This window comes from Podarcis vaucheri (assembly GCF_965113315.1).
Source record: "Podarcis vaucheri genome assembly, chromosome: 3".
Lineage (NCBI taxonomy): Eukaryota > Metazoa > Chordata > Lepidosauria > Squamata > Lacertidae > Podarcis > Podarcis vaucheri.
In genome coordinates, this window is record NC_138761.1 from 101,960,733 (window position 1) to 101,986,258 (window position 25,526).

Below are 25,526 nucleotides of genomic sequence, written 5' to 3' on the forward strand. Positions count from 1 at the left end.
CTTGGCATCCAGGAATCCTTCTTCCTATATATCTATTTTTTCCCCTTGCCAACCAACAGTTGTAAGCAAGCACAATTGGTGACATTGTGCACCATCATTACTGATCACAGGCACATCTGTTAAGGCATTAGACTTGGCTTCCGATTTCCTGGCTTTGAAATAGCAAGAGAGATCCTTAACTATCATCTTAAATCAGCAGGGTTTTTAAAACAATAACAATGACAAATACCACCATCATCATTGTGAATAATTTTGCAGTCTGTCAGTATCACTACTCTCACTTTGTTAACTGTACACTGTGTTCCGGACATTCGATCTAACACAATACAGTGCCTACCGTTCAGAGGTACTGAAAACAAATGGAAAAACAAATGGGATTTCCTTTACTCTTCTCCCTAATTCATTTGCTGTAGTTAAAAGAAATGACATTAATGTGGCTTGTCAATTTAATCCCCCACTTTTTAAAACGAATGTGCCTGCTCCACAAAGCCTGAACTTGTAAGTCAGAGAATTCAGCAGGCAATGTCCAAGAATTCCAGTTTATGTTTGCTGGCACTATGCTACGTCAGCTATGTAGTACTGGTTGTTATCATACTGCCTTGTTATCAGATTGGGTATTAATAGCAGAGGAAGTTTCCAGGCCATTATTTACCAGACACTCAGGCAAGCAAGAAAAATACTCCTATAAGTAAATTTCAGATCATTGTTATTCTTGGGGCTTTGAGACAGGAATGTAGTGATTGATAAATTAATAGTGAGGTCTATCTTTAGCCATTCTGCAAAATCCACTTTCTCTGCCAGCCCAGCAATCTCCAGCCAGATAGCAGTGCACATGTTAATGCTGCTCATTTCTCATAATTACGCATACATAACATTTTCTTCTTTCATGGTTTAAAGTGCCACGGCAAAGAGGATTAATGACAAACTGGCTTGGGAGTGGAGGGAGGCTTTGGCAGTAAGTAATTATACAAATGCAGTTGTGAAGCTTTTAAAGGCAATCATTGTGTAATATTGGCTTGTATGTTGCATGAGAAAAAAAGCAAGAATTATTGTCACCGTATTAACTTCAATCCCTCTGGCCATGTAACCTGGATGGTGAGGCTATATATTGATCATTTGCAGAGCAGGTAATTGTCTACTCGTCCAACTAATTTCTCGTTCTCAGAAAACACTGATGTGCGAAGGGGGTGGGAGAAAGAGAAAGGAACGGGGAGAGAATGCTGTGAATATTGGTTGTTGGTTTTTTTGCTTAGTTTAACTGTGCTGTAGCCTGAATCTTTAGTCTAGTGGGGCTAGTCTGAATAGGGCAGTTGAACACCTGATCTCCATGTGCTTTGACACTTCATTGAACTGAATACCAAGCTATTAGAATGAGTCTTGAGTTCAGACAACATTAATTGACAAGAATGTAAGTCTTTCAAAGCGTTCTTGATTAAAATACAATACATGACCCAGGTAGTTCATAATGCTGTGTGTTCACTTCATCAGCAATACCATGGCCTGTTAAATAAGTAAGGCTGCATACACACTAACCTGTTTGTAGCAGCAAAATGTAGTTCTTCTTAATCTGGAATTGTTCATCCTCATCCTCAATGTGCTGCTTTCAAACTAGATTTAGTCTAGATTCTGCCATCCACAAGGGTTTGTGTGGTTACTTGATATACATTTGAAAACCATCTCCTTGATTGAGTTTTTTGTGCCTTTCCCTACATGTCTATGCCCCAGGTGAACGAAGAAGGAAGTGGTGATTTCAATATTGGTATATACACAATGCCATTGGTCAGGTGTGAATATAGGGCTTCCCTCCTCCCCAGCCCAATTTCTGAGAGCAACTACATTTGTTGTCAAAGGAGCAAACTGTGGAGTAATGCGGAATCCATTTGGACAGCAACTGGTGGCAGGAACAGGTCAGAAATAATTCACACAGCTTCAGTGAAGTTAACTCTATTCAAATAAACAAGGCAGCTCAGGAGACCAGGCCTAGAGAGTACAGCCACTCTTTCTGGCAGAACTTGACTCTGTTGCAAGGACTGAGGATGAGCTTGGCAGAGTGAAAGCCTCATCAGGTGTTTGTGATAGAGGCACCCAGGACCCCCAGGATAGGTTGTGGGGGAAAGAAACCCTGCACAATGGGCATCAGTCTTTCACCACCAACAACAACAACAACCACAAAAACACCCCACTCTTCTAAAAAAGTAGCTTACCTTGTATTTGTGCTAATGGGCTGACTTTACAAAGATCAGAATACATTGCATTGTGTGTACTTTTTGTAATCTGTTTAGAAGATATTTAATCTGCTACTTGGACTAGAAGAATGAGTCTTGACAAACTAATCTGTTTTTTCCTACTCTGACCTAAATTGGACACATTGCTAGGAAACAGAACAGGAGTAAAAGAAACCCTATTTACATTCATTTTGCATAAGCACAGCTTGCTTAGAGGATCGTGTTGTGCTAGAGAACAGTGACATGAAGGCATATGGGGAAATGATTAAAAAGGTCACACAGGCTATTTTTCTATTTCTATGGCTTCTCTTCTGTAGACAATTTCCCAGTGACATGATGATTGTTGCAGCTCTGTGGCTTCGGCTATAGCACTCTGAACTGACAGCTTAGTTTTGCACCAAAAGGAACGCTTATTATTTTATTTTATTTTTCCAAATTAACATTTCACAATTCACCAGAGATAGTTCTCAGAGAAGCCTTTGCTTTAATTAGTAAGAAACAGATCACCTAGGAGGCGTTTTAATGCCCAACTTGGGAATGAAATGACAGATTTTGAAGACATTTTTGAGGTTTCATACTGCTTCCCGCCTTCTCTCTTACTTTCTTTAACTTTAGCAAGTGATACAATGCTCAACATTGTGTAAAACAGGGGAGCCTTGTGTTGGACTGTACCTCCCATCATGTTCTGCAAGCATGGCCAATGGTTGAGTCTGAAAACACCTGGAGGTCCATATACGTTCCTTCCCTGATCACTGGAAGAATCTTAATGTTATTATGTGAACAGCATTTCTTGTTGGAAGTGTTAGGATACAATTCAGCTTGTATTAAGGTGGGTGGGTTTGCACAGGGAGAGAGTAGACAGAAAGGAAAACATCTATGCTTCCTAAACTGTCTCCCTGTCCTTTGCCTGTGTGGACCTTCATTCTAATGTATGACTGATGCTATTAGGCTTGCTGTCCTAACTTTCTGCCTCCATCTCTTCACACCCTTACTTCTGAACCACACAGAAGATAGGAGACACCTCTCTTTTGTTTTCCTCTCCTGCAAAGATCAAAGAGAGCAAGTATGGCTCATTTGGGTCTCCAGCCTAGTTAGGTAGAATGGGAACTCTTTGCTTTACAATATGTACTTCCTATAAGAAAACTTGGCTTTATAAATTTCACATTCAAAGTTGTGGCCATTGTTGTTTGTGATCTCACAATTACTAAGCAAGTTAAATGACTTGGGGGAAAATTATAGTGAAATTCATACTTGTTTCCCTTAAGAAAGGTGAAGCTTTTCAGCAAGACATCCCATGTACTCAAAAGAAGAGGGCTTGATTTATGGAACTAAGAACAATCAGTGAATGTTAACAATGTAAATCATATCATAGTTGCAGCTACTGTTTCAGAAATTCCTGTATTTATTGATTGCTGTGGAATAGCATATAGTGTACCACTGAGGATCAGAGTTCTATTGTTCTGAGACAAGCACATACTGCCTGGACTAGGGTAATTCCTACAGAGCTTTTGTTCTATGAAAAGTATTATGCAGATTGCAAAATTTGTACTACTTTGAAATGGAAAGAAGGCAATTACAGTCTCTTAATATTCCTGAACTCGAGAATTGGGAGCTCTTATTCAACACCTTAGCCAACAACCAACACTTGGGGGATTTAAGTTGCAACTCTTCCTCTTCAGTAGCTGAAGAATAAGACCTTTCATTTCTTCTTGCTTGACTTGTTAGTTTTCTTCATTGTTGCTTTTTGTATTATGAATATTGTATTTGCCTTTCAGAAAATCTTTCTGGATTTGTCAAAATTCTTGTTGATTATATTTCTACTCTTTGAAAAAAGAGGAATGTAATGTATGGGTAGATAATAAGCTTGTTTGTTGAGCGCTCTCTCTCTCTCTCTCTCTCTCTCACACACACACACACACACACACACATTCACTCTGCAGGCCATGGTTCTTATACATTTGGGATTAGGCATTCTCTCTAATGTTATAAAGAAAGCTTATATTAACAACATCGCCTAGATGCTGATGTTGGTGGCCCTGCATGTACACATCAAACACCCTCAACTTCCTGAAGCCCAGGTTAACTGCAACAATGCTACTAGACACAATGTTGTGTGCACCCTCTGAATATAGCAACCTTCTTTATATTCATGTTATTTTTATAGCTGAGAGTTTCAATGCCGACATTTTACTGGTTTAAGTAATGTAAGCACCACACATGGTCATGCTTTCGTTTGCTACAATAATTTGAAAGCATGCATAAATAAATGATAGCACGCAGTCAACTAAAAAGAGTAATCTGTTGCCTTTTAATTGCCAGAGTGATGTGTGGAACTGCATGCCAATGTGACTTTGTCATTCTCCAGTTTCCCTTCCTCTATGGCCATGTACACAAAGTTGTGACAGAAAATAAAATATTACAGGTTTATTGTCATGCTCTTGCTCCAGGCTCAAGCTATACTCTATGGTAATTCTTAAGCCATAATGCTGAAATATGTACCTTCGATACACCTGGGCCACTTCAGCCCTTCAGTAAAAGCTGGAATAATGTTGAAGAGAGAAAGAAAAAATGGTGCAAACATTTTTCCTCTTATCCGCCGTATTTGGGTGCTGATAGCTTCACAAAGCATTCTGTTGTAGGAATCATTTCCCACCAAATAAAAAGAATGTTCCCATCCTGCTTGCAATTGTACATATTTGTGGCTTATTAAAATGGAATATACAGATGCAAATTTTATTCTTCCCAGTTGGCAGGACAACATGCATAATGCATTATCAGTTCAACACCCAATTAATGCCATCATTTATAACTCATTGGAAAGAGACAATGCTAACAAGTTATTAAGCTTTGAACCAACAATAAATTGCCTAAGGTATAACTGAAAATGAAATAAATGCATCAAAAATACTAACTAGCTATCTGTAAATAAGCATTGTATCAAATACAATGGCTTTGAAATGGAAAAGAGTCTGCCTGGCCAAGCATGGCACAGTCTGGAAGAAAACAACTGCCTCACCAGTAAAGATTGCTTGTGCCGGGAGACCAAGAGGCTAAGCTTAGTTCCAGTAATTTGTTAATGAAACTACATTTGGATTAAAAGTACCTGCTGGAAACAGATCCTGGTTTTGTCCAATGCAAAGTGAAAACGAACAAATACGCTCATTCTGTGTAGCAAGGTATGCTTCCACACCTTTGGGCAGTTGACACAATAGCAACTATGTGCAAGGTGCTGATTGGCTGCAAAAGATGCTTGGCACTTCCAGTGTGGCTGGAGAGAGTGCAAAGTTTCAGAACCACAGCAAGCCAGGTGACACAGTTATTAGGCATCCACAGGAGCAGTACTGCAGATACAATATGACAACTCAGAGGGCACCATCTAGGTCCATGTCTAGACAATTGTCAGACTAATGGGCACAATGTTTTCATGATGCTTTACTTTGAATATGGGCATGATGCATTTGAGGTACAGTGGTACCTCAGGTTCAGTACTTAATTCGTTCCGGAGGTCCGTTCTTAACCTGAAACTGTTCTTAACCTGAAGCACCACTTTAGCTAATGGGGCCTCCTGCTGCCGCCGTACCACCGGAGCACGATTTCTGTTCTCATCCTAAAGCAAAGTTCTTAACCTGAAGCACTATTTCTGGGTGAGGGGAGTCTGTAACCTGAAGCGTATGTAATCTGAAGCGTATGTAACCTGAGGTACCACTGTATTCAAAAACTCGCTGTATATCAAATACATCTAGACAGATGGTGTTGAGTATCCTTCTTAGCCAAATGTGTCCTACTTTCCCCTTTTCTGTTGCTCCAGAATAAATGACTGGTCTTTGCCATCTAACTTGTCTCTGGCTGCACGGAAAGTGGGGACAAATGGCTTTTCAAGGCACCTGTTTTTATAATCTAGATTTGCAAGCTTCTTGGTTAGGGCTTGTGCCAAAGTTGAAAAAGTCTTTGTCTTCAATGACATTTGCTGAAAGATTACAGTGTTAACTCTTATCTTTTCAGCTAACTGACCCAATCTATTTTTCCTTTTTTAATTTCTATTTTACTGCAACTATTACTATTTTACCAGTTACAGTTTTTCATATGTAAACAGCATTGTGGCATGCACTGTGTTCTTTTTCGTAACCAACCCTGTGTGGTGGGATTGTTCCCATTTAATAGCTGAGTAGCTGAGGCTGCGAGAGGCTGGTTCAGTGATAGGATTGCTTGACGATTTTAAATAATAATAATACCTTTATTGTCATTGTACAACCTGTGTACAATGAAATTAAACAAGCCTCCCTCCCCCCCAAAAAAAACACTCAATCTCTTATCAAACAACACACCACCTCACAAGTCAATTTCACTATGTTATTTTCCATCCAGCAGCCCACGGATAGAAGCTATTTTTTAACCTGTTGGTATGGCTGATTATACTTCTATATCTCCTGCCCGAGGGTAGAAGATTAAAGTGGTGATGGCCGGGGTGTGAGTCATCTCTGAGAATTTTCCTCGCTCTCCTAAGGCAATGATCCCTTGCGATGTCATCTAGCGGACTCAAGGGACAGCCCATGATATCATGTGCTGTATTCATCACCCTCTGTAGAGACTTGGTCTGCAACTGGTGTGTTTTGTGCTTCCTAGACTAGGGTGTGGATCAGAATTCAGGTTTTGGCCTTTCCCTGAATTTTGTAATCCAGCTCTCGGCTAAAGAAAGGATACCAGAATTCTATTAAAAATGTGCATTTGAGGTTAAAATGTATGCATTCCATTTATAAAGGATAAAATACCTTGTTTAGAGTCAAGGCATGCAAAATAGTATTTTGTGATGAAAAATGTACAAAAATAATGCCAATTTTCATTCAGCTTTAAAAATCCACAGGGTGATGCAGAAACAGGATGGCGTGGGTGAACAGGATGAATGAACACCTGTGAAACTGACATGAATTAGGGATAGATTGATTTGTCCATCCATCCTCAGTGAAGGCCACTTAACAGTCTAATGCAGAGGTGGAACTGATGCTAGATCTCTTAGATCCAAGTTCAACTCTATACCCATTGAAGTACACCAAGTTTCATTTTGTGTTCCTCCCACCATTTCTTTTCCTGAATAAATTTGCATTCCGTGTGGGATACTACTGAAAGCCGCAGTGCAACATTTCCAAAGAATGTGCATGAATATGCAATCCAAAAGGCCAGGTGTTCTTTTAATTGCCTCATTATTCTTGTAAAATGGAAGTCTCTTTTAAAACTTAATTTGATACATACCAAGCCAATGGATGTGCAAAAATCTGGCCTGTAGTTGGCTGCAGTTTAACAGCTGGGTTCAAATGTCCAATCAGTGTTTGTGTAACACATTCGACTCTGTTACAGTCTCTGAGCTGATAAACCTGTAATCATTTTGATCTTCTCTACATTCAGGGAGAGTTTTCCAATCTCTTTAGATCTATTCAGTGGTTAAGAATGAGAGTTTCCCTGAGACCATCTGTTTCCTTGTTTGCCAAAGCATTCCAAATTCCTTGGCAAAATCCCTGGAATAACAACTGCTAATATGCTTCTGTAGTGGTCCCAACAACATAAATTTGGCCCAAATCTAATTTTCATCCTTAATCTGATTACGATAGGTCCATCCACTGAATTATAATTCTTAATGTCAAAAAAGGGGGTAGCAAGAGTTAGGGGTAGGTGAGAAGTTTAATTGACAGCACATTTAAAGGTGAACTTGCCTAATCTACAAACCAAAACACAACTTTCCTCTGAAATTCCCACCTCTATCAATTTTGCAGTGTAGTTTTAAGCCATGTAATGTGTACAAAGATGCATATCCTTGGGTGAAGTGTGCATATATTAGAGAAAATGTCAACAACAACAACAATAACAATTTATTACTTATACCTCACCCATCTGGCCGGGCCTCCCCAGCCACTCTGGGTGGCTTCCAACAGAATGTTAAAAACACAATAAAAGATCATACATTAAGAACTTCCCTAAACATGGCTGCCTTCAGATATTTTCTAAAAGTCAGATAGTTGTTTATTTCCTTGACATCTGGTGGGAGGGCATTCCACAGGGTGGGCACCACTACCGAGAAGGCCCTTTGTGTATGTGGGAAATGCTTTGCAACGATGTGTATTACAGAAAAAAATGGCATACAAAATCTATACATTATATTTGGGTAAATTCACAATAACATGTTGGTGAAATTTCACAAGAACTTTATTCCCCCCTCCAAACACACGTGGACATATGTAGAACTCAATTCAAGGTCAGAAAAATGAGAAATTGGAACCAGTAGATTCACCTATCCCTAGCAAGAACAGGTGAATCTAAGTGACATGAATCCGAACAAGAAAAAGAAGAAACTTAACACAGCTGTTCCACTAGCTGAGCTAGTTCATCAACCAGCCATCGCTTTCCTCTAACATGCTATCAAGGATGCAAAAGATCATCCTTTCTTCACTTGACGCCACACAATAATCGTCCTGTTAGAATTAGCATGCCAAATCAAATAGGAGAGATATGACCACATGCACTGCATTTAGTTGCCATCTATGGGACTTACAAGTCATGTCCATTAATTCCAATGGGTCTAGTCTGAGTATTAGTAAGTTGGCTACAACCCAATATTTTTTAAAGCTGTATTCAATGGAATCTTATTTTTGTTTTATAGGAACTTAATGTATAACAGAGGTGAATGAAGAAAGGCATGCAGGAAGCAAATAGAGGAATAATTATATCTTTGAACGGATGCCTAATGAATTTAGCAGTTGATTTAACTAGATTTTTTTTAACCCAGTTTGTTAGGAAATGTGTTTCATGTTGAAAATAACTTGGAAAGAGGTAGCCGTGCTTCTCGATTTTTGAGCAAACAGACTCACAGTTTTGCGACATCTTTAAGAATATTTAGTGTAGAGTAACCTATTGTAAACCAGAGCTTCCAATGTCATATAATGAAAAGGTCACAGTTGCTTAATAGATTTATATAACCATAAATGCAGTGTGTGTTTGTGTGTGTGTTTACAAAGTGAGGCCAAAGCACCAAGCAATGTGAGGAAGTATTCTGTAGAACAAAAGTGAAAAGAAGATCCACACAAAGAAGTCAAAAATCCAGTTAGTGTTGGTGCAACCAGTTCCCGACTGGTAATGATGGCTTAAAAAAACAAGATGCATAGTGTACAATAAGACCTATAGAGGGGGAGTTTCTAAAATGGAGCATTTTAAAATGAACTACCCATTCATAGTTCCTGTTTAATGTGAAATTCCAATTTAGCATCTTCATGCAAAAGACTCTCTTTTCATTGAACTATGGAAAGTTTTCTGCTGTTACAGAATGCTTGTTGGTTTATGATGCCTCATTTTGCACTTTTTTGTACAAACACAGGAACTAGCCTCTTCAACAAACCCAGTGCCAACTCTCATTTCTACTCAATCAATGCTATCATGGGACACAACAAATCAGTTGTACTAATGAGAGCTTATTTGCTGGCTCTTCTTCCATGATGTGTCTGCAGTGCCATTCTGCCATTTACGTTGGCCAGACTTCATCTTGATGAATAGTTGCTGGACTTCATCTGCAACCCTGCCTCATTTAGATCTGTGCAATTTGTGATTCACCAACCATTTATTATTATTTATTATTACTGACAACCCTTACCTTTGCAATACTAGAATATCTCTCTCTCTCTCTCTCTCTCTCTCTCTCTCTCTCTCTCTCCACTTTCTCTCCCACCCCCTCTCTTGTAGGATTGGACCAAGGTTCACCTACCCCAGTATTCTTTGATAGAGTCCCAGAAATAAGAGGATACTAACTAAATACTCCACCTAAATAGATTAGTGATCTATCACAATCTACTTTCTGCCCAAAAATATATACTGTGAGGTCAAAGGGGCTCTAGACCTGTACAAACATAACAGTCCTCTTAGCAGAGGTCTAGCAGAATCTGTTCCCATTAATCACTACAACACAAATAATTCTACTTCAAAATTAACCTCTTAAAATCCAAATGATTCAATATGCTACTTATACAGGTTTGAAGGCTACAATTTGAGTGGGTTTCTAAAAGCAAAAGCAAAAAACCCAAACTCCAAGCCAATGTTAGCTTCTTCTACTTTGCGTGTCGAGGTCCCCAGGTCCACCCCAATAACTCACACATCACACAGAATTTTTTGTTTAAGGTTTTTGGCATAATTTTGGCCACAACTTTATTAAAATACAAATTTGTGAGTGGTTGCTTAGGCATTGGTTGCGACTATCTGCCCCCACCGTGGGGGACAGACTGAAATTCCGCACAATGCGAAAGTCAGAATGGGGGAATACACTTGGGGGTTACGCGGAGCAGGGAATCTGCCCTCACCCCAAATGCAACCAGGAGCTCATTGCTATGGCCCAAGCCCCCTTGACAGAGTGGACAAGCAATAGTTAGCCCCCAATTCCTTTAACGGAATCCCTTGCAGCAGCAGCATTAGAGGGGCAGGCACAGTCAATCCATGCCCCTCAACCAACCAAACCATAAACCAATGCCTAACCGCAACCTTACAAGTTGTGACGATTTGCTACGCAGTAGGCAAAAACCAAATGGCCCCAGCCAATCAGCCAGATGGACAAAATTCCTACCAGGCCCCCGCTCCAAAGCAGACGACCCCATGACAGGCATAGCAAGGTCAAAGCGAACAACCCTATTGTAGGGAGGGAGGGACGGGCAATCCGCTGCACGGGCGAAAAGAGGAAGCCCTAGCCTCGTGCAAGGAGTTTTAGCATTTCTGGCTGTCAATCAATAAATGGCAACATTAATTTCTTCCCAACAACAAGGGAAGCCCCAATCGCATCAGTGGCCAATGATCAGTTAGCCCGCCCCCAACTTTGGAGTGTCCTGGCGGCCCCCACCGCAACACGTGCTCTCCATGAAGGAGAACACGCTTTCTGAAACCATCAATAGCACCAATTATTTTTTAGTAACTGCAAATCCTTGCCTCCAGTGCTAAAACAGCATTAGAAAGAACATACGTACCCACACAATTCTTGTTAAAATATGCTGGAAAAGGAAGATAAAAGTTATGCACAAACAAGTTATGTTTTGGCATGAAGCATTATGTAAAATAATTGTTATACAATATCTTGTTAGATTCATTTTTATTTGAGCAGCCATCGATAGATTTGACAAAAGAGGACCAATAAATAAATAAATTGTAGCTGAATTTGTTAAAGGAATTGACAAAACCACTGTAAGCAAACTTTTTAAAAAATATATACACAGCCTTGAATGTTTTACAAAGCTGTCTATATAGAGTACTTTTTGCTTTGTTTAGAAACAGACCGCTAGAACTCTCTCTCTCTCTCTCTCTCTCTCTCTCTCTCTCTCTCTTCCACAAATCGTTAATGGCATACTACTTCAGTTAGTTGGAAACGAGATGAATTTCATATTCTATGAAATCAACTCACCCATCTACTGTTACCTTAAAATTCATTTAGACCCCTAAGAATCACTTGTATTGGGCTAATTGGTTTATATAGTACTGTGCTATATGGAAGAAAACATTTCTTAAGTAGTAGGAACATACTGGCCTCTAAGGCAACGTGCCAAGCACCATATGCAATTCCTTAGGGAACTATAAGAAGGTACAAACCGTCTGAACCAGGGAAAGGCCATCTGTGCCATCACTTCTGCACTACAGATTCACTTCACATCTTCATTTCACTCATGATTTGTTTGTGAACAGTTATCCATTTAGGATTCTATGATTTAAAAGGCGAGTGTCCAAATTTTGCTTCTTAAGGTCCTCCAAGTCCACAAGCACTTATCCATTTAGGATTCTATGATTTAAAAGGCGAGTGTCCAAATTTTGCTTCTTAAGGTCCTCCAAGTCCCAAGTTTTCTATCCCTGTCAGAGACCACCTTCAACAAGTTGGCCTCAGGTACTCTTCTCATTACTAGCCTATTTTCCGTAGTGTAGCTCTTACTACCAGTGCTGGATTACCAAATAGGCAGAGTAGGCACTGGTTCGTTGACCCCACGCTTTTTAGGGGCCCCTCAACAATGGATCAAAATAATATTGATTTGATCTTCAAAGAAAATTACAATCAAGCTTTCTTAGTTCAGTATGAGCCCCCCCCCCCACCGGAGATTTAGACTGCCTAGGAGTCTCCACAGGGTTTAATCCAGCACTGCTTACCACCTGCAGACCCTAACATTTTCTCTTGCACAGTGGTTTCCTTTCCTCACCCGTCTACTTCTCCCTTTCTCTCTCCTGGGCTTACTTTTCTATTCATATCGAACAACACTATGGGTGACCCTAAATGTAAAGAGTATATTAGATGTATATGATAAAACTATATTTGGATAAAATGAGTTCCAAGGCTGCCCTCCCATAACAAGAATGTAATCTCCTTGTTTTTGGAATCATAAACCTCCTTTGTTCCATTGCAAATTCTACCAGAGTTTGGCAATGTAGCTACTGTTGTGTTGCAGCTTCGTTCTTTTCTCATATATGTTCTTGTGCTATGTTGATACATAATTTGACCCTGTGAGCCCATATATTCTAGTTTTATTTAAAAATTCTGTAAATGAGGAATTTAGTTCACACACACCTGTTGTTATTACAGCTGGAATGCCCTGAACATGGCTTCTGTGTTATATCCACTGAAGGAAATGTGGCATAACCTTTTCACTATGAGAATAAATATCTCTCTCTAACATGTCTTAATAGATGTGGAATGTGATTCTCATCTTGTTTACTTGGACATAAATTCCACTCAGTTTACTGAAACTTATTCTATTGTTATATAGCTCTGCCATAATAATTTCCTCTTTGATTATGTGTTAACAGGAGAGAGAAAAATGGAAGAAAATGCCGAAGAGTAGATTCTGCCTCCTACGTTAAACAGGGGGGGGCGGGGGCGGGGAGTCATTCCTCCTGGAGAATAATGATGACATGATGCTTCAGTCTACAAAATATTTGTGCTTCCATGTAGTCTGTAAATTTTTTTGAAAAAAAACTTGTCATAGAAATGGGGAGATAAAATGTTATAGACTGATAACCTCTAAATATATCCGACAAGCCAGTTAGGGTTCTTTTGATAGATGACAAGGTCCTTGAATTCAGCGTGGGACTATTAGTCTGTAATACATTGGCTTTTTCCTAGTTGGTTCTTTCTCAATTGGGTGGGGTAAGGGAATCAATATTTATCATCTGCCACTTGAAATCTAATGTAGAACAGGATCAGATACAATAGTTCTTTTTAGACTCTATATACTTCTTAATAAGTGGAAACTCCAGTGAGAATGAAAGTAGTCTCCAGGGACTAGAGGAAGCAGAATAAGTCACTTCAAGCAACTGAGCCAGGTCTGTGAGTTTATTATCCTTAGTGCTTTGGGATTCAGCCATTCCTCGTTCCACAGGTTCATGCAAATATTTGCATTGATTGTCATTCCTATACATCCAGTGATTGGAATGAACTAGTTTGGTATAAAGCAATTCACTGGTTTAGCTCAAAAATATCTAAACTACTCTTGAAAATACTTCTGCCAAACTGCCAGGTGAACGGAACATGAATTAAGTTCATCTCAGTGTAAAACGTCTAACAATTTCTCATGCATCTTCAACTTCATTTTCTCTCTCTGCCTTGGGACTTTCAGCTTAAAGAACACAATGTATGAGGGAAATAAATCAAATCATTCACATTCCACTGTGTGGTTTGATAAATATCTCATAGAATCATGGAATTGGAAGGGACCCCTTTTTTCTTAGTCTTATGTATATTTTATATTTCAGCTTGTGACATTCTGAATGCCCTGCCTTGCTGCTGGTTACAGTATAAAGAAGGAGAAGGGAGGCTCAGTACGGTGTGGGCACGGCAGCAGGAACACTGGATTGGCTCCACTGCCACACCTACACTGCACAGAATTCCCAGCAGCCTCGCTCTCTCCTCCTTCACCAGCAGTGGCTCACAACATCAAAAAGCTAGCTAAGCAATGCCACCCTGCTGGTAACACACTGCTGCTGTCTACCAATATCCCCACAGTCCCTCCTCAGGTCTAGGATCTGGTCCCAGCCAGGAGAAGAAAGAGGCCAGGGGGAAGACTACAGGAACGCAAGCTGCAAGTGGGAAGATATGCTCAGCCCCGCCATCTTGTAGAGCCTTAGAATCAAATCCTCCACTCCCTGCTTTATATGTGATGGGGGTAGCCCTTCGTTGAATGCAGTGGGTCTGGCACCCATCATATCTAGTTTAATCCCAATGCTCACAGAAAGTATTTGTGAATGCAGGTTCCACTAACTATGGTGGGGTTCTCCCATCCATAGCCAGGGTTGTGGTTTCAGCTTCTCTTTGACTAATCCAACCCAACCAATGGCAATCATGTCACCAGACAGAAAACAGGGGGGGGGGGGATGAACCACCCGCTTCTGAATTTATGTAAACAGAGATATTTGCACACCCTCCCCTAAACATGGCGCACAGGGATGCCTTATATATAACTGCCTGTCCATTGCTTAGGGTTGTTTTAGGCATCTTTGCTGCTTTTGCTTTGTCTGTTATTGCTCTGAGGGAAATGACTGCTGTTGCCTCATAATTAATTCCTAGGAGTCAACTAAAATTACATTGGTCTGAGGTAGCCAACTGCCCTCTCTTTATCATTGGAATGGAGGACTGAATAAGGACCCCAGAGGGAAATTTCTATTATCTTTATTATCTCAGGGAAACATCATTCACAGTTAATAAGTCTGTAAGTGATTCCAGGTGGGTTATTTACTGTTTAATAAATGCTTTCATTAGGGACATTCTATAAACCTTGCTTATTAGTACAGAATAATCCTTTGAAGAAAGGCTGGAAATCATTGCTGCTTCAAGTGAGAGAGAGGGAGGAAAAAATCTATTCTAGGCAAACTGAAGTCAAGGGCATCCCAGAATACTTCTCACTGCGACACGAGGGAAACACAGACAACTGTGTTTTCAAGGGATGAGTGGATTTCCTCTCCCCTGTCCCATAGTTTTGCTCTCCCCCTTGTTGGACTCTGCCAGCTCTCAGTGCCGGATTACCAAATAGGCAAGGTAGCCCCCACAACAATGGGTCAAAATAATATTGATTTGATCTTGCAAGAAGATTACAATAAAGTTTTCTTTGTTCGATGTGAGCCCCCCCCCCCGAGATTCAACTGCCTAGGCGCCTCCACAGAGTTTAATCTGGCACTGCCTGGTCTGATATGGTAAGTCTGAAGATTTTCACATAGATGCCACTTCAGACAAGCAAATACCCCACATGTGATTTTACGATCTCAGAAATAAAGCTATGAATGGTTCCTGAGAAGGAAGCCTAAGCTACACATGTAGGGAAGATGTGTGGGTACTGTTGACCTGCAACTTCCTGGTAAACATAGCAGTAAAATAAAGACCCCCAAGATAACATGTCATTATTGAGGCCTCGGCCTGTCAATTTACCAGATCTTTATGGAAACTAATAGCTAAATCATGCCTTCACTGCCATTTGTTGCACAACGTACCCCATCTCCCACAATAGCTAATTTGGCTTCCCATGCTCTCTCTCTCCATTTCTGAAGGGATCTTAAGATGCTGAGACAACACTTGAAGTCCTATGGATGAGAGAATTCATCTCAACATCCCTATAGTCAGTCTTCTGGCAATCAGCAAAGCTCGTTATCAATTTAAAATCACAGAGTGCCTGTCTTGAAATGAGACTGTGCAAACTTGATTGAGAATATGACTGGTTCCTGAACTCACCCAAGGAAATAAAGAAAATAAATTCACTCTTAAAAAATTGTAACTCTTATTAGTACTACGGCTGTGCTGGCTGTCCACATCAGCTCCCTGTGAATTCAATAAGAACTGCAAAAGCTAGTTCCCTCCCGCTCTCTCAATCAGACCTAGGGGTTATATAGCTGCGCTGACAAGGGCCATTTTCTTTAAGCAGAGTAAACAAGCAACACATAAATCTGAAAATTATATTTGCTGTGGGAGGTATTGGGAGTACACCTACTCAGACCTTTAAGCGCTGGTTTATAAAATATAAATGCTGTGTATTAATAGCAGGGACTGCTTTGAAATGTTAAACATCAAGAAACAGTAAGTTTGACAAATGGCGCTGGCTTGTTAGGATGGGGGTTCATTATTAATCTGACCACAGTTTTATGAGTGTGTGGGATTTTGTATCATTTGTACAAATTCTTAAAGGGTTATGATTTTCTAATATCATACAAAGATAAAATAAAAATAAAAGGAAAGTATTAAATGCTTACTTTTATGTCTAAAAATCTCTCTGGTGATTAAAATGAAAGGCATGAAACCATGCAGCATGATAAATCTTCTCTATTTCATTTATGTTTCATTTTATGTCGCACGGCTTATCAGCAATATTTAAACAGCTAGATGTTCACTTTGATTATTAGTTATTGGCATCAAAACCAAGCAATATTTAATGTGCGCTTGGGGGGGGGGCAGATCATAAAAATGAGACGCTGACCTCTGCAGAGCAGGGATGAGGAACCAGTGGCAACTACAGAGGTTGCTAGACTCCAACTCCCATCATTCCTGTCAGCGGGTATGCTTGCTGGGGCTTATGGGAATTGCAGTCTAAGAACATCAGCAAGGCCAGAGGTTCGCCACCTCTACTGTAGAGCCATCTAGCTAGCTCTGATGTCTCAGATTGATTCATATTAACATAGCCTCACCAACAACAGCTATTAAAAGAGGACCATGATCAGTTGCTGTCCGATTCTAAAGCCACCTGCTGAAGCCTATCAGGCACAGAACGTTTCCCACCCACCAACTGCCACATCATTGTCTTGTTCACAGGCTGTGATGGTTCTTGTGGGAGCGGGCTACAAATGGGGGCAACATATGGTGTGAGCTTTCCAATGTTGGTAATCATTCTTCAGCTTCAATATGTTTCCCAACATGCTGCAGCGCAACTGTATTGCCCCTATTCAGATTTTTTTTCCAAGACTATGCGCAAGGAGTGTGATTGATGCTGCTGCCAGGACCACAAAACGGTCAGCAAATAAAGGAGACTGGTTTTTTTTGGGGGGACCCCTTTCCAAAACTACTACTTTCAAGCCAAAAAAGTACTGAAGACATGAACTGGCCGTATCATAGCTGAAAAGCCTGTGTCTTCAGAGATGGTTACCCTTTCACTAACCCCTGGTTCACTATTGCTTACCAGGAGTGAAAACGGTGAGACTGCCAGGAGGTTGGGATGGTGCAAACACAATGGCAGGATGCTGGATTGGCTCCGCTGCTGTGTTTGCACTGCACCAATCACCCTGCCTCCTCGCCTCTCCCACCGCCTCAGTAAGCAACTGCAACCCACCTGTCAAAAAGCTAACACTGTAGCTGTACCCAGCCTGGAAAACCATTTCTGCCCCTGTTATTTCTGCCTCTCAAAAAAACAATATGTTTGTGTGCTGCTTCTACAGAAGGTAGACAGTGCCGTGCTTCTGGGCCACTGTAATGGTCTTGTGTTTGTATGCAATGTCAGTTTGCTTGTGATGACAGCTCAATGCTATGAATCATTTATTATTACATTTTTATCCCATCTTTCCTCCAGGTACCACAAAGTGGCATCCATAGTTCTCCACACACACACACACCCCGGCACCACCACCATTGTATCCTTGCTGCAACTCAAGCTGAGAGAGAATGACTGGCCCAAAGTCACCCTCGAACCCTTGTCCACCATGTCCTAGTCTGGCACTCTAACCACACTGGTTCATGATATTGTACAGATGGCAAACCTACACACGTATTTGTCAACACAATTGCACAAAATCAGAAGTCTCGGCCTTCAAATGAGCCTGCAACCCTCTGCCTGCAAATGTAAGCAGAGAGTAATTCATCTAGGGAGATCCACTCTGCATGTACAAAATAACATGCAAATAGATTGGCTTCCACCACTGGAATAAATGAAAAAGATATTTCACATAGGGGAGCTTTGTGTGCCATGAAAACTCTGCTTTAATGGACAACAAACTGCACGTTGTTCAATTGTTTGTTGCTTGCATTTTCAGCTTTCTTTTAAAAGAAGAATTTTAAGTCACAAAAATAGATTGATAGATCACTGCAGTCCTTGCTTATTTCATGATTCTCAACATCGCTGAGGTAGGAACCCTCTCATCCTACATCCTACTAAAGTCTCTGAGACCTGCACAGTTTCCTCTAATAGTCAGAACCAGGACTGGTTGCCAGGCTACGACATTGCGCAAGTACTGTTTGAGCTGCAGCAGATGAAGCAAATCTTAAAGACAAAACTGGGAAAAGCAAGGCAATATTAAATTGTCTGACTAAATTGTTGCTTTGCTTATACAGAATTGTGAAGGAAACATTTTGGTGAATAATGAATCCCTTGCTTTCTGCATTTGACAGGTGAATCTGTTCTACAGCTAAGAGGATGCATCTCTGTCAAAGACAAAGAATTTGAAACTAATACCACATCTCAATTTTTTATTTGAACAACTGAATATATGAATGTTTTAGTTTACCACTTTTATGACCTTGCTTGAAATGTCAAGGAGGAGGTCTCTTTTCTACGAGCTACAATTCTCATGTGTTTTCTGGAAGCAGAAACAACTGACTCACATACACACTACTGTAAACATACTGTAAACAAACAGTCATGGTGGGTGCCATTGTCATGTAGCTAGCTACAAAACACTTCCTCACATATAATTATATTGATCAGCGGTGATATCAGTAGCTACAGACTATGCAAATTCACATTTTACTTCTTCTTATACCAAGTAGTGCTTGTCTATGCCTCCAAGAGAAAAGCAAAAAATCAGGGGCATGTTAAAAATGGACATACTGACGCAATGATGTGTTGCAGGCATAGGCTCAATGAGGCATGCAGGCATACACCTTCTTGTGCAGAGTAGTTTGCCTGTTAAGATCCCAAGACCTCCCCCAATAAATAAACACAACTGACACAGAATTTAGTTTGTTATTGGCATAATTTTGGTGACAGCTTTATTGATTACAGATTGTGAGTGGTTTGCTTAGGCATTGGTTCCTGACTAGCTGCACCTGACCTCAGCAGGGCAGCACTGACGCCTGGACTCTGGCAGATGTCAGTAAGGGAAAACATCCTGGGAGAGCATTGGACCAGGTTCAGACTCAAGCTCATATTGTCAGTACAGGTAAACATCATGGGGCAGCAATAGTCCAGGATCAGACTCAAGCTCACCCCAAATGCTCCCAGGGGCTCTGGTGTGACCTTAACCCCTGGAAGGGGATCGGACAAAAGCAAGGCGAGCCCCTGAATTCCTTTAATGGAAAACCCTAGCATTGGAGGAGTGGGCACAGCCTATCCACATCCCCTCCACCACCATTGAACCAATGCCTAACCGCCAAACCTTACAAAGTTGTGATGATTTGCTACATGGCAGGCGAAACCCAAGTGGCACCAGCCAATCAGCCAAATGGAAAAATTCCTACCGGGCCCCTGTCCCAAGAACAGACGACCCACGACGGCATAGCAAGGTCATGATGAACCCTAAATATAGGGAGGGAGGGTGGGTGATCCGGTGCACGAGGCGAAAAAGAGGAAGCTCAACGCAATGTGCAGCGGTATATATGGCTCCCTTGGTTAATGCATGAAACGATCCCATCGATCCCAGCAACCGAGGGACCACCAATCGGGTTGTTGTGGCTATCCAATCGCTCCCACCCACAACAGCAGTGAGGTCAGTCTTGATGATCTCACCACAACGCGTGCTCTCTGGGAGGAGGACATTTAAGGAAGTTAATTCCATGGTTGTTTTCTGTTCTGAATGCTCATGAATGGTTCGGACAGGAGGACCTCTTGCATATCTATTGGGGCAGCAACGTATCTGCATTGAAGACTTAAAACTGGATTGATGCTCATTCCCTTTCCATTCTGAGATTCTACAAGGCACTACAAACCCCCAACAGAGATTTCATATAAAATATAATCAAACTACAATTTTGAGGATTCATTGAGGAAAGTGACAAAGTTGCTCTCAAAGTAGATGACGATAGATGGATAGATAGATAGATATAGATGATAGATAGATACCCTCCAACAAGATAGATAGATACCCTCCAATGAAAATTGAGACATGCTATTCCATTATTATTATTATTATTATTATTATTATTATTATTATTACCTAGCCCATCTGACTGTGTTGCCCAGTCAGTCTGGGCGGCTTCCAACATACATAAAAACATAATAAAACATTAAACATATATTTTTTAGAAAACTTCCCTATACAGGACTCTCTGCTCCAATGTTCTTCCAATAAAAACCATTAAGAAGATGATAGGAGGGTAGCAATGTGGACCCAGGTTGAATCAATCTAAAATGAACTTCTTTGAGACAAGCCTATTATGCCCCAAAAGCAGTGTTGATATCATATTTAATTTTTTTTTAAATCTCACAATGTCATGCACCCAGCAGCTTGTCAGCACTGAGAATTCCCCTTACCGCTGAGAGATTTACCTGCAACGGAAAAAGGCTTATCAATATTCATCAACTCCCCTTTCAAGAACTCTAGAATGTGGAAGAATGGCTGTTTCAGTGTTTGCCAAGGAGTTTATTATCAGGAGTGAAATAAAGGTTGCTGCAAGCCTAGGTCTCCCATATGTGAATGATACACGGCTGCTATTACTTATAAGGAGACGTTGCCAACTATCTCAGTGATATGAACTGAAGGCCAGTGGTATCGCCATGCAATGCATACTGATGAATATGATCAGTGTACTAAGGCAATTTACCAGATTAATTAAGTAAGTGGATGTGTATTTTGTGACAAATACTTACGTAACTTTTGTACTGGTGCTGCTGAGGACGCTGGTATTCCTATCTCAAAGTTGCAGACTTTAACCTTAAACAGGTAAGAGATTCTGATATGGAGCGGTCAGAGAGTTGGGCTAAGACCTAGGTGGTAAAGGTAAAGGCTAAGGCAAAGTGACCCCTGACAGTTAGGTCCAGTCGCGGATGACTCTGGGGTTGTGGTGCTCATCTCGCTTTACTGGCCAAGGGAGCCAGCGTTTGTCCGCAGACAGCTTCCGGGTCATGTGGCCAGCATGACAAAGCCGCTTCTGGCGTACCAGAGGAGCGCACGGAAACGCCGTTTACCTTCCCACCGGAGTGGTACCTATTTATCTACTTGCACTTTGACGTGCTTTCGAACTGCTAGGTTGGCAGACCAGGAGGCCAGGGTTCAAATCCCCAATGGTGATGGAGGAACTTGCATGCTTACTGCTGCTGCTCATGTATATGGCTTTGATGCTGCAGCTATCTGATGATTCATATGCATGTGAGTTCTCACTTTGTGTGGTGTAATCATTCTTAACTAAGGTTAGGAATGTCCCCCACCTCACCACCCTCTCCTCAAATTAATTATCCCAATTACTTTTGTTTCAAGCCTAAGCAACTTGACTTTTGCAGAGGATTTGATTGAGAACTGTGGTTCAACAGGTGAACAGATGATTTGCAGACTGTCTCACAGAGTTACAGGATTTCTTTTTGCAAAATTTGGCAAAGGCAACAAAGAATGAAATGAAATAAACTATGCTATAAAATAGCATTGATGTGTGCATTTAAAATAATTTTCAAGAGGAAGAATTGGAAATGTGTAATGTGTTTACTTTGAGGAAAGGCGGGGAGCATTTTCCTTTTCATTCCCCTTTCCTGGCCAAATTGTGTGGTTATCTTATTTTCATTCCAGTTCCTATTTTCATTCAACCCACCTTATTCAAGAGTAAACTTAAGATTGAATTTGTTTCTCTGCAAAATACCTCAGCCTCTATGCACTTCAGCAACAGTCAAACCTTACAAATCATTCTGAAATTTGGAGCCGGCTGCTTATTACAGGAGTTATGTGGTGTATTCTGAATATGTGAGTTGATGGTGGGGGCGGATATCGTAAGAGTTTTATATGAACAGAATGAAAATTGCAGGCTATATACCTAACAGAAAGTTGCACTTGGTTTCCTGACTTTAATAAATGAAATCTTGATGGTGTGAAGTTGATTGTTATTCTAGTCACCATTGTCCTTGTTGATTTTAGCTGGGGCTCTCTTCTGCTGTCAAGACCAGTTTATATTCAAGTGTGTCATAAGATCTAGTGACAAGTGCAAGCAGCATTTGAGATATCAGCAGCATAATACAGTTTAAGCAAGCAGTGACCTTGATTGAAGATTTTGTCACCCTCCCTATTTATTAATTTCCTTACCTATTATCTCCCAAAGTTTAAAGTAAACTAGGAACTGAAAAGGCATTGTTTCAAGAGGTTTTTTTAAAAAAAAGAAGAAGAAGAAGAGGCAGAACAAAGCATAGCTAGTGTATGGAATTGCAAGATTTAGGTTAAACCAATGAAGTATTATTCAGGGCTAAGGGTGCCAGCTATGTCCTGTTGATTTTAATTGAGCCAGAATGCAGCTTGAATGCATATAATTCAGAAACAAATATTTACCCAAGTCCTTGCTGGCCTTCCACTTTTTCACAAGGTGCTGTGTGCGACCAAGAAAAAGACCACACATACCTGCGAAAGCAATCCAGCCAAATCAATACAATCTCATAACAGGAAAGGTCAACCAGAGCTTTAGCTTCTCAACACTGCTGATTGGTTATGTTTCATCACTGCAACAGAGGAGTTTGCCTATATCTTACAGGATAATCTTTGAGCCCTATGCCTCCCCACTGTTCGGATTGACTGCAGAAATATACTGAGTGGTTAAATAGCAATCTGTTCATAACAAGTGCGTAGTCTCTGTGGGATAGGACTGCAACTCCAAATTCAAAGGGAACACAATGGATATCCAGTCCGAATTTCATGGATTGAGGAGTAGCCTTACTGCAGGGAGAAGTACCCTTCTTATGAACATGTAGGTTTTGCTGCAGTTCTGTTTGGCTGATTTTCTTTTTAAAAAGATTAGGTCAAGGGTGTGTGCTGTAGCCCATGAGAAGGAAAGTTCTCAACTGCAAATATGGCATTCATAAGGGAGCAGAAAGTGACAGACTTAGGACGAAAGGTGGACAAACCAGTTGCTACTTCCAGAACAACTTGCTGAGAGGTAGTCACAGCTCATCAGTGCTGTATGTTGGGCTAGAAAAATCTGCTTTTGCATACCTTTATCTACAGAAACACAGACACTCCAAGTGTTCCTATTTTCCAGGGATAGTCCCCAGATTTACAAAAGCTGTCCCAGTTTCTGATTTGATGCTGAAATGCCCTGCTTTTCCTTAGGACGTCCCTATTTTCATCGGATAAATGATGGAGGGTATGGAAATGTGTGTGTGCATGTGTGTGTATAACCTAGAAGGCCACAATATATGGGGAATGGGATGGCTTTGGCTTGGTAGGTCTCTCTGCAGGTATTATTTTGTTGTGCTCCATTAGCCCTGGTCTCTGATCCTGTGAGGAAGAATGTGTTTGATCAGTGATACTTGAGTAAATTACCGGTCCTTGTAGCTTCCAATGCAACAGTGGACTTGGGATTCCTCATGAGTTTGCATCTGTTGTCCTGCAGCACCATACTCTCAAGGTTTTTAAGAAGGCAAGAATGGCCAGGTAAACAAAAGAATCCTGTGTTGTTCTCCCACTTAAAAAGAAACACACACACACACACACACACACACACACACACACAATATTTAATTTTGCAAAATTCCATTAATGTATAAAATTCATCTCTAATTTGTACTGTCTGGTGTGATATCCATTGAACTATATATCTGTAGTCAATGTCCATACTTCAAAGAGCTATTCTAGGCAGGCATAAGAGCTTAGCTTATGTGCAGAAAGACTTTCAAGTTGCTTTCGCTACCTACCATTCAACGTTAACCCTTCCTGCTGCATCACAGATTGCTTTGAAAGCTCCCTGGTCTTTGATCAGGGTCACTTTTCACCGCATTGTGCCCAGAACCTTTTGGCGGGGGTGTATCCAGCAGCCTGTCCTCCCCCATCTCTTATGATTTTTAGAAGGGGGTATATATAATATGGTATATTTTCTTCTTCTTTTCTTGACCATATTATTTCCCCCTTCATTGTGTAAGTGCTAGGCCAGTTTCCCCAAACCTGTGGCCTTTCAGTTGTTGTTAGACTCATGTGTTGTTTGTGTTTGGCAATCTTTTTTTATAGTTTTTTGTAGTCCAAGGACATCTGGAGGGTACTAGATTGAAAACAATAGTCCCCAACAGGCAAAGAGTTGCTGTTAAGTCCTCAGGCTAAGTTCAAACCCAACTCCATTCTGTTCAGGCAGAAAAGTTTGTTCAGTCACTCATTGTGCTTGTTCCTGCTGTTATCAATGGATTTCAGGGACTGCACTTCTTCTTTTTCATCCATTCATTTTCACACTATTATGAGTACTTTGGGCTGGCTAGAATATGTTACTATGGGGGGGAAAACACACTGATGACAGTAATCTAAAATAAGAATAACATTGCTCGTGTTATTGTATTTATCTTCTTGGTTTTTTTACGGATTTTGAAACCATTTGGGAAATGAATGCTATGTTTAAGACCATTTAACGGCTGGGGTTTTTTATTGCATTATCTGTAGTAATAGGAATGAAAGGGGGGGCTTTCACTTTCTTAGATGCCTCAGAGAGTTTTTGGAGCCTGCAGGCAGCTTTCCAAATGCAGCCTCACAGTTTTGCTTTTATTTCTTCACACACAATACAATGAATATGTATTGTTTTTTTAATGAGTGCCGTGACAGTCCCATAGAGGAAAACTTCATTCCTGAGCTATGCAAGGTTCACTAAGATGATGACACTGTGTAATCTCTTCGCTGTGTAGAATTTTATTTTTTATTTTTTTAAAAAAACACAATCTTGCCTAAAATGAATTGTAGGAAGGGAAGCAGTGGCTTCAACTAACCAACCAACTAACCAAGAGCTTTCTCACAAGATGGATCCAAATACTGTACATCTATGAAAACAAAACTGTCTATACCTATTGGTGGTGTTCTACTGATGGATATGTAAAAACAAATAAAGAGCCCTGCTGCAGAGATGGATTCAGGCAGGGATTTTTTTCAGCACCTCTTTTTCTAGAAAAATAATACCGTATTAAGGGGAGCACAAGTGGTTCTGTCGCACTGAGTGCCAAGCCGAGAGGGTGCCACAATTTTGTTGTAGAAAGAAGGCAAGAGGTGAGGGACAACTGAATTTTGGTGTTGCACAAGGCACCACTGAAATTTGAGGCCCCAAGATCCACAACTGCCTGCTGGTCAGGCCAAAGGTCTATCTAATCCACCAGCCTGTTCTCACAGTAGTCAGCTAGATGCCTGTGGGAAGCCCACAAGCAGAACAAAAGCAAAATAGCACTCCTCTCCTCCAGATCCCCA